Raw genomic sequence first — 15,997 nt, 5'->3', positions numbered from 1 at the left:
TCAGGAGCCCAAACGCATCAGGATCCTTATAACAGAGAAGGTAGTTATTCCAGAATACCTTCATTTCAAGGCAATTACATTTTTTTATCATTCAAAATAACTACCATTGAATTGCCATTCTATTAAAGCAATACAAAAGAGTGAATCAACAACACTTCCATATATCCAGTGGTTTCCATTTGATAGAACACTACCCCTTTCTCTCTTTTCAGCTAATGCATATCTGTGGTGTGACCTACCTGAGCTCCCCTTGACAGAACTGGGTTTTCTTGATGTCTACTACATGAAGGTTTGCCCTTTACAATGCCCACTGGGCACAGACGTCAATTCAACGTCTATTCCACGTTGGTTCAACATAATTTCATTGAAATGACGTGGAAACAACGTTGATTCAACCAGTGTGTGCCCAGTGGGTGGTTTGCTCTGTCCTTCTCTGTTTTATTCATACTGGCAAGGTTTTACCCTCCCGCGTAACTCTGCCATGTCACACTGTTTAGTGTACTATTCAATCCCAACTTGAGATATGCAAATCTGAAATTCCTGTTTATATCAATGAATGATTAGCGCTTGAGTAATGAGTGCATCATATCTCCATGATTCTACCTTCTGTATGTGTACAGTAAGCACATTTTCTCTGTATCACTATATTAACAGTGCTCTTTTGACTGGTATTTACCTAGTATTTGATAGGAAGTAATGTGGTAGCATTGGATATTTCTGGTACTTTACACCTATTGGTGGCATGCGTTTTGCTCATAGCCTAGTGCAGTAGAGAAATGGCACCCTCGTGCTTTGACTGAGGGTGCCACGTTCCGACTGTGAGATGTATCGTTAGGCTTATTCCGTAGGACATATACACGCTACAAGCACACTAAATAGTAGGCTACACACCACAACAACATTAGGGTTTGAGTTAGAGCTATTTTTGGGTAATAACGAATAGCAATTGGGTAATAGCAATACGATACCATATGTAAATGTATTTTTATACAAACTTTATGAAAGCGCTCATACAAAATTGAGGAGTATTCTATTTCAAGTCCATTCAGTCCAGGCCAGAGGGTAAAATCCAATAGATTTCAGGACAAGTTATAATTCCTAACTTATATGTATGAGATGGTAATGGTTTATCATCCCACCACCTTTCTTCAGGACCAGGGTGAAAGCCCTATTTGATCACAATTGGTATTTTGAAGTTTACTGTGTGCACTTAAACCACATAATGTGCAGAAAAAGAACGTTTGATTTCATTTATTTCCTCAGTTTTATTTCAATATCAAAACATTTTATTGATTTGATTTTAAATGACCATTATCATACAACAAGATAGGCCAACGCCATACAGCACAGCAAGCAGCTTCGTTAGAATAGGGCCCTCTGTGTAACAGTTGTGAGTAGCCACTGGATGGAGTTAGTAAACTTCATAGGCCTACTATCTCACTACACATTGTAGAAATCAGCGGTTAGGCTACAGTAGATCTCAGTGTTGTATGTGTAGTTCAAGAGCAGGCTGTGACAGTGACATAGTTCCCATACGTCAGTGATCATTTAATATTCATTGATTTTGTTTATTCAATTATAATTAGGATGACAAACACGTATTGAGTTGGAGAACATGAGCGTTCTTAGAAAATGGCTCCAATTTTGACCTTTCTCAACTTGTTCCCTGTCTCTCTGACTGTTGTTGGCTTAGCAAGACCTAAGGAGGCAATTTTCTTTTCAGAAGAAGCTTTCCAATTCTTACCTTCTAAATGTCAAGCATATTTTCCACGGTCTTGTTTTGTACTCTGCGCCTATGTAAGTGTAACTGGTTGGATGTGTGTACACGACTTTGAATGGGAGCAAGCTTTTATACTCTGTACTCTACAATAAAGAATGACTTACAAGCGGTCTGACCTGAAACTTCACTCACCTGTGACATGCAAGCTTCCAGTAAATGGTCAAATTTAGCACAGTTAATCAAGTTACGAAAGGTTATTTGAGTCACCATTTCAGATTCCAAATATTAGTGTAGCCGACTGTACACCGGAGACATAAACAAGCATTTACAAGAAGTCAGATGCTTAACCAATTCAGCGCTCCATTAGTAACACTATTACAGATAGCTATTTGGGGGCCAAGATGAGGTTGTACATATTGAAATGAAGCCAGTTGCAGCATCACAAGACATAGTCCGTAACTGTGATAATCTCTGTTCATGGTTGCTAATGATTGCCATCACAGAATCCAAAGCGTTCACCACGACCAAAGGAAAATCATCGTTAGTCTCAAATTGTTGATCATAAACTTTACCTCCAAACACCAAATCAGCATCCATCCAAAATCATGCTACTTGTAACATGTTCTCTCAATCATTTGTTCTGGTTTCTCCATGTACTTCCATGTGATGTAACTTTTTACTAATTTTGTCTGTTGCTATCTACATGACAAATACTAAGAAATTAACACAGATCAGATGATAAAGAGCTGGACAAAGAGTTGTTAAAGGAAACATGAAGGATGTCCATAACACTGGTATACTCATACAATGTATTCACATTCTGAGTATTGATGCAGTATTGACACAGATACAGGATAAATCCATTCTGTATACCAACTCTGTGGCCTTGTGGTTAGTGTCAGCCCTGACATTGGAAAGTAAGTAAGGAAGGTTGGGAGTTCGATCCCCGGCCGAGTTATACCAAAGACTGTAAAAATGGGACCTGATGCGTCTCCGCTTGGCACTCAGCATTAAGGAGATTGGGGGTAAGGCTCTGTGATAGACTAGCGTCCTGTCCTGGGGTTGTACCTCTACATCAAGCTGCCTCACGCTACAGAAACAGGAGATAGTGTAGGCTCCTGCCTCTATTAGCCGTTCTGGCTCACACAAGCCAAGGTTCGTGCAAGGCTTCTTACTGTACGTACCATTCTGTATGGATCTTTTTGAGGAAGAAGATCCACCATTGTATCAAAGCCAGTCACTATTGAACTATAGGCAAATTATAAGTATTTGATAGTCCCTTATTTTTGAAACCATAATCTCACTGGTAATGGAACTGGTTTCAAGTACTTGTATGTCTTTTTGAGTGTGTGTGTGTGTGTGTGTGCGTGCGTGCGTGCGCACTTGTGTGTTCCTGTGGGCTGTGTCAGTTTAGTGTTATTACTGTATGTAGAGGTGTGTGTGACTCCTATGGTTTAAAAGTGGACAAACGTGCAACTGCCAAAATGTTTGTCTACACCAGACATCATGTTATGATCATTAAGAAAGACTTTGAACCCATCAGGAGAGAAAATACCCATCCTGTATTTACACAGAGGTAAATAATACGAACTGTTCGTCAGAGGGAAGGAAAGGTGAACCCGGGAGGAGGTCACTGGGTTTGCATTCCAGGTAGAACATACTGCTGGGGTCCTTGAATTAGACTCTGACGTTAAATAGCTTGAGTGAGAGGAACGTTTGTTTGAACGTTCGCCACCGGAGACAGTTTGAAAACTACAATTGAATGTATTGCTAGGATTCTGCCTTCGTCTTCATTTCTTAAAATTAAACCTAGGCATGTTGGTGGCTTGCTTTTTGACCCAAAGGGGCTTGGGGAATGGCTCATGTTGTGATCTGCTTGGGGGTCACGGAGTCAAGTCCAAAATATAATGTTTACAGGAAGCTAATGGACATGGAGCGTACAGGTGGTCGCCCGCCCCTACAATGAGCTGAAAACTGATGCAGCTAAAAGCATGTAATCTGCAGTCCAACACACAGAAAACAATAACAATCTCACACTGAGTCGCCCCCTTGCCCCCTCACTTGGAGGAGTGGGATGAAAGAGCAGAATACAGCTCTCAATAAGAGGATGAGAGTGCTATGAAGCTAGACAGACGTTTTCAACTGCTTCATGGAAGTAAAGGGCTACGTTCACCTGGTCCCCACCCACTACAACCACCACTGAAGCCTCCCAAGCTCCAGTGCTGTTTGTTAAATTAGCGCAATTGAATTTATGAAAACAACAGGCGCATGATGCTCGTCACACAAAGTCCTTGTTTGTGTGAGCGCCTCACGAGGGGCAGCTTTGAATTGCTTAGTGACACAGCAGAAAAACTCCCAGAACGGAATAATTATCTCACTGATGAAATCTCTCCAAATCTGCCCACAATATCCAATTAAGTTGGACAGCTGTTCATTCAGTTTTGTGAAAGCCATTCAGGGCCAGCACGCTCACACAGCCACTGTAGCCCATGCCGAAGGCCTCTTCTAGGAGTTAGATTTAGCAGTCGTTCCCAAACCTCTCCTCAAATACCCCTGGCTAATTTCACTGTTTTGATCTATTTCTGATCTAGTAGACCTGATTAAAGTAGCACGCCATTGGTCAGTTCAATCAGATGTGCTAGTTCATATGAAGTAGTGACTATTTTGCTGCAGATCAAGAAGGGTGCATGTGCATCAAATCCTCGCCTCCACACTGGTGGTACATTAGAACACACTTGTAACAGTCACATGATTGTGTCAGTAGCATTTCTGTGAGACACTCGCATGCCAGTAAGCCGGTAGGCCGACACAGGAATTTCATTTTGGGGATTGTCACCTTCACACTTGTTTCTGTAGTGGTTTGTCACATTTTGAATGGTGACAATTTGTTAGACCATCAATCAATCTCTTGTCACGAAGTGCTTAACAACATGACGGTGACAATGAAAGATTAACACTAGAGGGGGAATTCATCCTCTCCTGTCTGGCCAGATAGAAGTTCAGAGTATATACACTGAGTATACCAAACATTATGAGCGCCTTCCTAATATTGAGTTGCCCCCCCCAATTCGTTGGGGCATGGACTCTACAAGGTGTCGAAAGCGTTCCACAGGGATGCTGGCCCATGTTGACTCCAATGCTTCCTACAGTTGTGTCAAGTTGGCTAGATGTCCTTTGGGTGGTGGACCATTCTTGATACACACGGGAAACTGTTGAATGTGAAAAACCCAGCAGCTTTGCAGTTCTTGACACAAACTGGTGCGCCTGGCACCTACTACCATACCACGTTCAAAGGCACTTACATTTTGCCCAGTCACCCTCTGAATGGCGTACATACACAATCCATGTCTCAATTGTCTCAGGGCTTAAAAATCCTTCTTTAATCTGCCTCCTACCCTTCATCTACACTGATTTAAAGTGGATTTAACAAGTGACATCAATAAGAGATCATAGCTTTCACCTGGTCAGTCTATGTCATGGAAAGAGCAGGTGTTCTTAATGTTTTGTATACTCACTGTATTGATTTTATTTTACTAGGCAAGTCAGTTAAGAACAAATTCTTATTTACAATGACGGCCTACACCGGCCAAACCCGGTCGACGCTGGGCCAATTGTGCGCTGCCCTATGGGACTCTCAATCACGGCCGGTTGTGATACAGTCTGGAATCAAACCAGGGGGTCTGTAGTGACACCTCAAGCACTGAGATGCAGTGCCTTAGACCGCTGCGCCACTCGGGAGACCATGTATGACCATGTGGGAAGGCCAATCGTTTGTCCTCAGATCCCAGCACGTGCTAGTAGTTTTGTCCGTCACGTTCTAGTCCATTAGGTGTGTACTGACTGTGATCCAGCGGTGTAGTGAACTTCACCTGTGAGTGGTGATAATGTAGAATTCATAAAGCCTTTATGAGCATGACATAGAGGGTCATAATGCTCTACATAACTTTAGACTCTCTCATGCACTTTTAAAAAGCCTCAAAACAAATTGTGCCTCTTATGGTATGATGAGACACCTGTTATTTCCTTCAAAACAACAAATAAATAGTAAGAAAGTGAGCTGGGCCTGGTTTCAGCAGACACGTCTACAGTTTCATGAGGCATGCGTCGGTTGGTTGCACTGTGGATCGGTCATGATGTGGAGAGTGGACTGGCACCTGTGTGTATTTTCGCAGCGCTCCTCCAATCTGACCTGGCCATTTGTTTGGGTGCCTTGTGAATGAAGCCCAACAGCAGGAGATGAGCTGGGATCTTATCATGGCTATGTGAACGTCAACAGAGGGATGCGACCCCCTAACCCCTTCCCCATTAGAGAACAGGGGCCAGGAAAATAACCGTCTGAAAAATAGATTACATAATGGGTTTTACATAAGGACCTCAACAATTAAAGAGGGGGTAGAGGAGCGGAAGAATTTGGAAATTATGCAGTTGACCTTGGCATTGAGCTCCTAGACTGGTCATTGAGGCACAGCAGAGGCCTCCGAAGGGTTAGTCTCTAATGAGGCTGGTACAGTGTGTCTACATGCAGTCATAACAACAGCTATATATGCCTTATCTATTGGATAATGCAGATTATGATTTTCACTCTCAACACAACTCTGTATTGACAGTTAGGCCTATTCCACCTAAACTGACATTTTGATAAGGTACAAAGTGTTGTGAATAGTGTCATGGTGAAAACTAGTCCAAGGGTAATTTGATAAACAACTATATTTTTACGTGTCTATGGTGCCCTTATGTTGTGACAAGATTTGCCACTTCTGCTAAATAGTAAACATACACCTGTGGTATTTTCAGAGTACATGACCCCCAACTAGTCATGACCCCCAGAGTACTGACGCTAACTGTTGCCCCCCCGTCATGGTCATGGTTAGACCGTAAACATACAAGACATCCTCAATGGACCTAGAAACAGCTAGAGGGGGACAGACATGTATGTGACCTAATTCTGACCCAGAGACAGCTAGCTGTTGAATTTACCATTCTATATACCACAGTACAGACGTGTGATGTTTTAAAGTGTCATCATGGCTCAATGGACGTAGAACAGATAGCATTTTGCCCTCCATGAAAGATAAATATTACCCAGGAATAGAGAAGAGGGAGGATATTGTTGGGTTTCCCGTCATCCTATCTCACGTCTACCCTCCAAGATGAATTAGCTGAGGATGACTATTGGAGAAATATCACACCCAGCAGATACTCTTAGCCCATCGTTTTGATGGGAAAATAAATGTAAAAATACTGACCTGTAGCCTCACAGCTGAGAATATAGGGTTAGCTGAAGAGACTATTTGTTTCCTTTTGTCCAGATGCTGACCTAAACCACAACCTGCTCTAACCCTGGAGGGCATATCAACAGACAACAAGCATTTATTCAATCACGTTGCCCAAAGAGTAAGACACAAAAATTATGGCTTTATACCTCGGGTAGGTTTTGTGTTGCTTGATCATAAAAATGATGGTGTCAATTTCCTACATGCTGGATATAATGCTGTATGAATCAAGCACACTTCTGAAAGTGTAATGCAGAAACCCATTACGCAACTTTTGAATTACAGTCAGAGCAACCAACTGTGCAATTCAAGATGGATTGAGTAATGTCATAAGTCTGACGGGAATCATAGTGCAGTGTGTTATTCTTTTTTGAACTTATTTGAACTGATTTGTCTTACCGGTAATCATTTTTGGATGGAAATGGACAATCCTGAGTGGCGCAGTGGTCTAAGGCACTGCATCGCAGTGCTAACTGTGCCACTAGAGATCCTGGTTCGAATCCAGGCTCTGTCGCAGCCGGCCGCGACCGGGAGACTCATGGGCGACGCACAATTGGCCCAGCGTTGTCCAGGGTAGGGGAGGGAATGGCCGGCAGGGATGTAGCTCAGTTGATAGAGCATGGCGTTTGCAACGCCAGGGTTGTGGGTTCGATTCCCACGGGGGGCCAGTATAAAAAAAATATGTATTCACTAACTGTAAGTCGCTCTGGATAAGAGCGTCTGCTAAATGACTAAAATGTAAATGTAAAATGTAATTCTATAATTATTCAGATAAAATAAATAAATAAATACAACTTCCTATGGTTTATGGAGTAACTCTTTAGTTTTCGTGGTTAAAAAGTTTAATTAATTTACTAATTGAAAACAGGAGACTGGAATTTGATAATTGGTCTGAAGTCAAGCCAAAGTCTCCAAAAGAAGAACATGGTCACAAAGAGGGACTGAACTGAGGGACCTATTTCTGTATAATTTAATGTATGACCAAGACTGTGGATCCATTACTATACAACTGATCAAAACCTGGTGTGCATGAATGAGCTTGCATGCATGGATGAAGAATACAAATATTACCCAGACATAATGACAAGAAGTACACCCAAATCTAACTGAGTTGAGGAGATAGTAATCAAGGTTCTGATCAACAGTCTAATCGTAATTTAGGCAAGTACATTGCAAAATAAGTTTGCTGAAGTGCGACTTGATGTAATGGAAATCATACCTCTCAGATGTGTCGATGTCTGTGTTATTCGGGAAGTTCTAACCATTCATAACGGTGTCTTGTTTGTCAGTGCCCCTGTTATGCATGTTTTTATCTAAAGGGGCCATCGTAAGTGGCAATGCCTGTGAACAAATTGATCTGCTGAGCCCTGTCTTAAACACTGATCCCAGAGCTGCGACTGATAGGCCCCTACCCACCTGAGTAAACAGCTAGGAACAGGGACAGGGAGTCGGAGGGGGCCTATTTTTCAGTTGGTTGGGGAACTTCCTCTGTGTCTGTCTGTGAGATGAACTGAGTACACAGATGTTCTCTCATGCAAAAATAGACACATTTTCACATTCACTCTTGAGTACTGTTTGTGCCTCAAACAATTCAAGTCCAGGTCATGTTGAGAGCCAATAAAATACAGTTGTTTATTATTCTACAAGAACAGCTGGTGTCTGCTGTTTGACTTTTAAAAAAATGAAAACACTTGGTCTTCCTATATTTGACTCAACACATCCATCTGAAGCCTGACGTTACATAATGCATATTCATTTGACATTATGAATGTTTCATAATATTGTCAATCAGCATGTGAAGTTAGGAGTTGAATAAAAAACGTAATTAATATTATATTCATCCTGAATATTGACCATATTGAATACAGCCTAATGTATTCTACACAACAGAGTTGTAGTCTTGACTCAAAGTTGAAAAAAAGATTACATGACACTCCACCCAGACTTACCAAGTGTTTCATGACTTAAGACAAACAAACAAAAATGTATGACTGAAATAATTACTGGCAACCTTACACTAAGACTGAAAGTGATGACTTAACAGATGACAGCTATGCCATTTCAACACTTTTTTTGATTCAAATACCCCTCCCACTTTCACTATGTTCACAGGACGACTTCTTGAGACTTGACCCTCTTAACTTGGAACCTTCTTGACACTTGAAGGTCAAGACTAACTGCTTAACTACACCAGAGGTATCGGGTTTGCATGCGGTGAGTATTCTATAAAGTTTAGTTCTACACAAACTTCTACAAAATCAGGCAATCTCAGAGACATAACTTGTCTGAGTCTGAAGTGTAAGACACTCTGTGTGTTTATGCTCCATAGGAAATAGACTTGATACGGAGGAACACACAACAGGAATGTAAGTCTGATTGCATGTGTTGCTGCTGCACTAACATGCAGTTTACAGAACTGATGCAGCAGGCAACATTGACATCTGTGGAGATGTATCACTTGCGTCTCACAGCCGTCCAAAAAACATGGCTGATTTGATGTTACACAGAACTTGATCTGGATATACTGTATCCTTTGACTTTTTGTCAGTGGCTACTGGCTAAAACCTATTTGGCTCAGTGACCCAATTTCCTGTCTGCTTTCTATTTGACTGGCAGGTCTTGGGGATTGAGCAAAAGTCACTCTCTACTGAAATGGACACCATACCTACCCACTATTTAAAGCTGCAATATGTACATTTTGGGCGTCCCGACCAAATTGACATAGAAATGTGAGTTATAGATCTGTCATCCTCATTGAAAGCAAGTCTAAGAAGCGGTAGATCTGTTCTATGTGCAGTATTTCTATGCTTGCGTCTTTTACTTTTGGTTTTGTACACCAGCTTCAAACAGCTGAACATACAATATTTTTGGTTATTGAAAATATATTTCACAGCGGTTTAGATGGTAAAATGATTCTCTACACCAGGGGTATTCAACTCTTACTCTACGAGGTCCGGAGCCTGCTGGATCTCTGTTCTACTTGCTAATTAATTGCACCCACCTGATGTCCCAGGTCTTAATCAGTCCCTGATTAGAGGGGGAAAATGAAAAAATGTAGTGGCTTCAAGGTCCAGTGTTGAGTTTGAAGGCTCTATACTTTCTTGTTTTTATTGTCACATAAACTGAAATTAGGCGAAGTATTAGAATTTTAGCAACCAGGAAATGGCATAGCAATTTCTGCATATTGCACCTTTTAAACACTGTCAAGGCTAAAATAACAACAGAACTTGTATAAACATTAGACCTGTTTCAATGGAGTGACTCCCATTTGGCTAACAGATCAAAACAAGCAGTACTTGTTGCATAAGCTCTCTTGGTATTTATAGATCTATACCTGCAAGCTAAAGACTCACCCATATCTGAACAATACATGCTATGTTGAAAACCTTTCACCTTTCACAGAGAAAGACCAGGATAAGCTTTTATTTTATTTAGCTATAAATTGGTTGCTTTATCCCCAAGAGCAAATGTGGGATTTGTTGGTATAAAAAGGTGATATAATCTTTCCATAATACAGATGGTTTACTATTGTTTATCTGGCAAAATGTCTGGCTATAAGTACATTAAACAATGCAGCAACTAAATGGCATTGTCCAAAAATGGTAGCCAGGAGATGTTGTACGTTGCTAAATAACCAGCAAACGAATTTAAAAATGGGTTGGAGGAAATTATAACACCCCAGGGAAGTCAAAAATAAGCTAAAACGTCAAAAGTGAGAACTATCACTTTAAGACGTTATTAGAACTCACTAAATCGAACATCTTACAATGGTCCAAATTACCATTCTACTATTACAGGTTGCACTAATTGTGGGCTGGGTGGTAGCCTAGCGGTTAAGAGGCTGGGCCAGTAACCAAAAGGTTTCTTGTTCAAATCCCAGAGCTGACTGGGTGAAATATAATTGCTCCTGTAAGTCCTACAGCGTTTGCCAAATAACTCAAATGTGAAAAACGGTCACACTGCACAGATCGCTGTACCCTATACACCATACCATTTTTTATTCCAAGTCTTTACTAAGTCTTCCCTTCCCCCCCTCCTCTCTCTAAAGCTTTTTGAGCACCTGCTAAAACAGTATTTAAATCCAATCCACCATTATTACTACAAGGGAAATTCAATGGCAATTTCCGATTCATCATAAGAAAAAATTATTGAGAGGTATTTTTTTTGGGGGGGGGGGGGGGGGCATAGGGAGTGGGGATGGTCTTGTTTTGAAAGCTTTGTTTTGAGTAGGAGAATTGAGTATGGGAAGGTGGCGTGAGCATCATACCATGCAATGCCATGCATAAGGTCACTCTGGGGACTGTGACCTCAGTCACACCTGTCACCCCTGGTTGTACCCCCACATCTACCCAGACCCCTGTCTGTGCCCCCTCCCCAAATCAGAAGCCAGTCTATTTCAGCTAACTGGGTCACTCACCTCTGCGAGCCAAGTTTCCGACCTCTGTGAAATACCCACCGCCTCAGCCACTTTGACGCAGGAACCTGAGGAGTGTGTGCACAATGTGTGCCCGTGATATTACCATCAGGCATCATAACTCAATCCCACATAGAAGTCATCATTCTGGGAACGTGCTATATCATCCTCCCCTTTTAAACAGGCTGTTCCTTCTTGTTATATCACACCCACCCCAGATACTGTTTATTCCTCCTTTATCATAAAGCAGAACGTGGTGAATTACTGGCAATACATATTTAACTAGTGTGTTTATCAGAAATGCTTGGTATCATGGCAAAATATACAAAAGGGAAGAGACTTATTTCAAAGGGAATAGAGGCACCCATGCCGTGTCTTCTCTGGCGTCACCTGACTACTATCCTCAAATGGTTCCCTAGATCAGACCTACATGTCTTAATTGCAAACTTCATCACAGTGTAGGAGTCTTTAATCACTGTCAGCTGGTAGGCACTGGCCCTCCTCCTGTGAGCGCTTTAGTAGGTATCGCTCTCTAAACCAGAGTGTGAGACAGCTGATCTCAGATAATGCACAACAGAAGCCAGCCTCTCCATGGGTTTCAATTAAATTGTTTAGAAATAATTTAGCCATTAATCATAGCAGATCCGAATCAGAGTCCTAATAGGGAAACATTAGAGTAACATACAGTCACCATCTACTGATGTACTGTAGGGTCTGTAAGAGTTAGCAGGTTTTCAGAATGACCAGCTGTATAGATGTAGGATCTTAACAGGAAATCTAAAACCTGTAGTGTATTTGAGGTTTATAAAGGCTTCTGAAGTTCGCAATTTCCATTTTTAAAGACTTGATTTTCCCTTACAAAAAATTTATCAACCCCTACAAAAATGTCCATTAATTATAATCCACATAATAATTAACATTTCCTGTTGCTGCAGGGTTATTTTCCTGCTGTAGCACATGGCTCAAATCAAGATCCTACATCTGTACTGTATGTTGACAATTGATGTCTGTGATATATCAACATGAAGTTTTGGACCAAAACGGCATACTGTACATATGGGTTATGTAGTTGTCACAAACTTTTTCACTCAGGGACCCCATCCAGCATTTGGGAACATCCCCCCCTGCAATTCTACACATTTTGTCATGGGGTGTAAAAAAAATGTTGCAGTTTTAAAGCTAGTTTTCTTGCAATTCTATACACGTTGCCATGTCTAATGTGTATTCATGTTAAATTTGAGTGACAAAAAAATTACAACAATATCTATGGGCTAAAAAACCTAAATAAAAAAATGTTAGTTGACATGGGCTAGTTGATCTGGACATTTTAGCTCTCTAATGTATGCAATGACTAACATGACAAGAGGTACTGATGATGCACTCCCAATTTCGAAATTGCACTTTGTGCATTCCACTATTACAACTTTCAAGAGTAAGTTTAAAGCCGGACTGAGTTCCTTTAAAAATATATATATATACAAAAATATTGTTGTTTTTTTGGAGGGGGGGGAACCCCGTGCCCCCCCTGCCGATCCCTCAGTTTGGGAACCACTGACTTAGATAAATAACTGCATAGACCATGAGCTACCCTAGCAGTCCAATGAGTGATTAATATGTTTCTGTGTTTACCCTGACAATATCAATGGAGCTACCTTTCAAAGATACTGTATATCAGTATAAGGTTTGTTGACCGAAAACAAGGCGCATGAATGGCGATCTGTCAGTTTATGCAACATGCTGTGACAATGTGTTGAGTTTGTCATGGTGGTTTCCAAGGTCTTGAATTTGGATGTTTGCCCTTTACTGTCACAACAGTGTTGTGAAGGTGTGCCTTTAAAGGAGTAGTACCTGTTTGGAAGCATACTGAACATGAATGTTAGCACCAGCTACTTAAAGCATTTGATTGACCTATATACACTATATTAATATTAACACTATCTTCTAGCACACTATCTTCTAGCATCTTCTATCACCTGAATATCTGTAACTGGATTTGAGCTTTTTGCACATTGACTTCAGAGTCCCCTTATTCCATCCACTCGGAACTAAGTGATTAGTGGATCTAGTAAGTAACTGCCACAAATCCTACTGTTGATATAATGTGTAGTGCGGTTTGGGCTGTTTCAAACACCCTCATCTACAGCCCTGTTTCCAAGCCCTGCAAGGAAACAGGAGAGCTATTCTGTAAGTCCAATTAACAGGCAGCATGGTTTTAAGGCAAGCAATTGGTGTATGATAGTGCATGCTGTTGTATGTTTTAATTCTGTAATGAATTGATTTATCAAATCAAATCAAATTGTATTGGTCACATACACATATTTAGAAGATGTTATTGCGGGTGTAGCGAAATGCTTGTGTTCCTAGCTCCAACAGTGAAGTAGTAGACCTGGCCAAGAAACAGTGTTGCTGCCTTCTTGGCCAGGTCTCCCTTGAAAAAGAGACTCTGGGTCTCAATGGGCTTTTCTTGGTTAAATAAAGGTTAAATCAAATAAAATACTCAGTCGTATACTCAGTCATACAGACAGAATGGATAAAATATTAAATGGATGTCATATAAAACAAGGTCTCTAGAAGTCATGCTTTTCAACCCAGAACACAAATGATAATGCCATCCTCACAAGTAGAAACTGACTGACTTCACAGACCTGACTAGTGACATTCAAATATGTGTTTTTAGGGTCAGGCAGAGTAATCATGAGACTTTGCTCCCAAAACGTGTGGACATGTCAAAGTCCTGCCATTGATCAATATGGCATGCCCCACATGAACCACTTTATAACGTATGGCCGTCACAGTGAACGCATCGAAATAGTACACATAGTGGACTCAACCTTGAACCCTGAACCTCAAAAAATGGTGTGCAAGGTAATAAGGTCATATTGACCATGTCAATAGCCAGGCCTCGTTTAATCAGCCCAGTATTCAGGGCAAGTCCAGAAGAGGACTATTTTGCACTTGAAAACAATATATATATAGTGCAAAACGAAAATAATTATACGTACTAATTTGTGATTACTATGAGTGCCTAGTCGCTGAACAGGAAGTTGTTTTTGACTTGTGGTTGAATATGTCCCTTTTGATTTGTTTGTGGAGTTGTTGATGAAACCTTTTTGGCATGCCAAAGTTTTAAATCCGTTGTTAATTGCAGGAAATTAATTCGTGTCAATATCACCTTCAGGGCATAAATGGTGATTTTCTCATTTTTGGTAATGTATTATATATTTTTTTGTATGCTTAGCAGGCTTGCTCTATTGGTTGGTTGCTGACTCATAGCTTTGAGAATGTTAAAGCTGATTTTATGAGCTGCTGAGACAAGCAAAGTATAGCCAGTTGCGGAGGTTATTTTATGTATCCAATTAAACAGTTCACTCAGTTCTTTGATTACATTGGCTCCATTGACGTCCTCGCATCTGACATACTACTGTATAGAAAATGTTCCGTTCAACTCACCAACTATGAGGTCACTATATGGGGTGTTATTACCTTGTAACAATTATGTAAAAATACAGACAATTGCATACAGATGTAGAATCTTAATTTGAGCCAGTTTGCTACAGAAGGAAAATAATCCTGCAGCAACAGGAAATGTGAATTATTATGTGGATTATTATTAATAGACATCTTTGTAGGGGTTGATACATTTTTCGTAAGGGAAAATCAAGTCTGAAATTTCAAAGTGGAAATTACAAACTTCAGAAGCCTTTTTAAACCTCAAATACACTACAAGAAAAGTTATCATGCAACAGGGTGATCAAACTATGATCCTACATCTGTAGTAGGTTGTTAGGCTACTGTAGCTAGAAAATATAAAAAGAGGGGACCATGCCTTTATGAGACCTTTGTGGCTGTATATATGACACTGCGTAAACCATTCATAAGCTGTTGTAAAGTGGAGCGAACAAAAGTAGGCTACTTGTCCTATATCAATATTTTATCTGAAATGATGGTGACTGACTGTAGATGGCAATTGTTATGAAACGGTCATCTATAGTAAACTCATTGTCTGAATTTTCAGGATAGCCTGCCCTACAGTGATAAACTGTTAAACTTTCCCTAATGCTCTGAGTTGCAGGATAAGGAAGACAAGACATCTTTAGAAAAACACTGTAGGTTATTGTTGCAATGTTCAATTATTTCATATAAGTAATTACTTTTTTTAATCAGTTATCTAACTTAAATGAATTTGAAAGTGAACGTGTTGAATGAAAATGCATCCACAATTGAAGGTTTTTGGAAACCTTTGTGCAACACGCGCAAGCAATGGCAACAGTGCCCACTCCTTCTCCTTGGTGTGTCTACTCTACAAACACAATGTGGAATGTCAACAAAGAAATCACACCAACGTGAAGGCGCTCCAAAATCAATTGTGCTCTTCATATTGCCTACGTTTTTACATATTTTAGTCGGCCACTGTCACTGTACATCATACAACATATAACGTTCATGTTCTGCCAGTGCCTTTCGACGACTGCGAGATACAGCCAATTGGTTGCGTTCAGTCCGAGGGTGTCTTGGTAGTGAAACATGATGCTTGAAGAGTTGCCATCACATGGTGGAAATTTCCACTGTGTCCCTCGGTTGTTAAATGGG

The sequence above is a fragment of the Coregonus lavaretus genome (genome assembly GCF_964263955.1).
Source record: "Coregonus lavaretus genome assembly, chromosome: 5".
Classification (NCBI taxonomy): domain Eukaryota; kingdom Metazoa; phylum Chordata; class Actinopteri; order Salmoniformes; family Salmonidae; genus Coregonus; species Coregonus lavaretus.
Note: the sequence above shows the minus strand (reverse complement) of the source record.